Source organism: Scylla paramamosain, chromosome 3 (assembly GCF_035594125.1).
Source record: "Scylla paramamosain isolate STU-SP2022 chromosome 3, ASM3559412v1, whole genome shotgun sequence".
Lineage (NCBI taxonomy): Eukaryota > Metazoa > Arthropoda > Malacostraca > Decapoda > Portunidae > Scylla > Scylla paramamosain.
The window spans coordinates 40,558,022-40,560,521 of NC_087153.1; the positions used below are offsets into that span (position 1 = coordinate 40,558,022).

Genomic DNA, 2,500 nt, shown 5'->3' on the forward strand with positions numbered 1-2,500 from the left:
AGGTAAACTTACACCTCAGTGAATCCTTCAATCCTCTTTAATTCCTTATGATAGGTTTAATCCTACTCTCTCTCTCTCTCTCTCTCTCTCTCTCTCTCTCTCTCTCTCTCTCTCTCTCTCTCTCTCTCTTTCTCTCTGACGTTGCTCTCCCTTGTTCCTCACTCTCAATCCTTCCTCATATCTCTCTCTCTCTCTCTCTCTCTCTCTCTCTCTCTCTCTCTCTCTCTCTCTCTCTCTCGTACAATGTGTTCCCTTCACGCCGCCGGGCTGGTGAGGGCGGCGGTGTGGTGATGAGGTGAGGGAAAGCTTTACCTGAAGGAGACGCTGCAGGTGATACAAGGCGCCTCTGTGTGTGTGTGTGTGTGTGTGTGTGTGTGTGTGTGTGTGTGTGTGTGTGTGTGTGTGTGTGTGTGTGTGTGAGAGGGAACCGGACATACCTTGCACTCAAATGCTTAGTGCAGTGCGATTTTGCTAAACTTACTGGGCGCTCTCTCTCTCTCTCTCTCTCTCTCTCTCTCTCTCTCTCTCTCTCTCTCTCTCTCATTCCTTCCTCACTTCTATTTCTATCTCTCTCTTGTTCCTTCCTCATTAACTCTCTCTCTCTCTCTCTCTCTCTCTCTCTCTCTCTCTCTCTCTCTCTCTCTCTCTTACGTCCTTGACCCGCGCGTGGCCTGCTGCCGTGTCGCCGCCCCACCCTGGCATCCTGCGGGGAAGTAGCCCCCACAGCCCCCGCCCCAGCCTCAGCCCCGCATTCCTACACGCCCAAGCCTCTACGCCTCCCGCTCGCTCCCACGTCTCACCAAGTCACGCCCCTTGCACGCATCTTTCACACACACACACACACACACACACACACACACACACACACACACACACACAGAGAGAACATCGCCCCACACCTTCCATCCCGCGGGGCCTCAACTTTCTCGCCGTTTCGGGTCAGCGGCGCCGTGGGGCCTTGTCGGGACGGAAACGACCCCGAGGGAGGGAACCGATGGCCCCCCGGTGCGCCAATCAGCTGTGTGGACCCGCCGCGCAGCACTCCCCCCCCCTTCCCTCTACACTCCACGCTCAGTAATGAAGAGATGTGCAAATTAAAGATAACGTTGTTTATTAAAGATTTACCGTGTGGAGGAGCCGCCCTGGGTTGAGTGGCTGATATTAACTGTATTTATTCCCACTCTTTTACACTCTCATTCTTTCTCCTTCTCCTGCTCCTCCTCTTTCTCTACTTCTAACCTTCCTTCTCCATCTTTTCTACCCCTATTTCTCCTCCTCTACCCTCAGTTTTCCCTGTCTTCTCTACCCTTCTTCCTCATCTTCCACCCTCAGACTCCCTCCTCCTCCTCCTCCTCCTCCTCCTCACGCCGCAGCGCCGGACATCCTCTCATCAGCGAGGAATCCTTCGTGTCATCCCGCCGTCGTGACCTGCATTGAGGGCGCCTGACTCACTCACCTGTCATGCCCGCCGGGGTTAGGGACAGCCACCCTCCCTCCCCCCGGCCGGCGATCCCTCCCCAACCCTCATGGAGTCCAGTTACCACCCTCCCCTCCTCCCACACATACACTTCCGTCCCGGCATCCTCCCCCTCTCTCTTTCCTCTCCCAAGGGCCGCTCCCTCCAGCAGGCGAGACATTCCTGGCGTGATCTCTTGCCCGACCCGGAAACTGTACCGTTGTGGGTCGCCCGCTGCTGCCCCTCTCCCTCTCTCAGCAACCACCACCACCACCACCACCACTTAGCGCCACCCGATCACCACCACCACCACCACCCTGCACCAAGCACCACCACCGCGGCCACAACCACTCGTCACCATCAACACCTGAACACCTGGCCGTGGTGGTTAAGAGCCTCAGCCAGCCGACAAAGGCCGCCGCGTCGCTCAATGGGGTGTTTACACTCATCATTAGCGCCTCAACACTGCTGCTGCTGCCTACGCCAGGTCCGTAACGGCTCGGCGCCTCCACGGTAACAACGGCACCCTGCACACGTGCCTGGGATTGCAACACCTCACGCCCCTCCCTGCCTGCATAGGGTATCTCTCTCTCTCTCTCTCAGGGGTGCAGCAGGATCGCACACTAGCGCAAAGCAATGCTGCCTCATTCCATGAATCTCAAATGCTATTCCTCTTCAGTGCGCGAGGTGGTGATGGTGGTGGCGGCGTGGCCCTCACTCACTCACCCTGCCGCCTGGCTGCCCGCCGCCCCTCCCCTGCCAGGCCACGCTCAGGCCTCTCATGATACGATGTTCCGCGGCTGTCGGGCCACGACCCGACCTTTGGCCCGCCTGGCCCCGCGGGGCGTACTGTGACAACCTTTGCTCTTCCAGCTCGGCCTTCACTTGCCGGGAAAAAGTTGCTTGGCAGACTCAAAAAAGCCGCCGTCCCACGGGCACGACGCGAATGGAGGCGCCCATGGCACGGCCCGCCCCTTCCCTGCCCCAGGGGCGGCGGGAACAGCCCCAAGACGCCCCCGCCCCGCAGCCCCAGGCACCATGCTA

At 58.7% G+C, this 2,500-nt stretch overlaps 1 protein-coding gene across 3 annotated transcripts in view; it reads right to left on the reverse strand.

Annotated features, from left to right (window-relative positions):
• Window positions 1–2,500, reverse strand: part of LOC135096181 (uncharacterized) — a 69,381-nt gene that overhangs the window by 66,653 nt on the left and 228 nt on the right. The gene's annotated exons all lie outside the window — the stretch shown is intronic.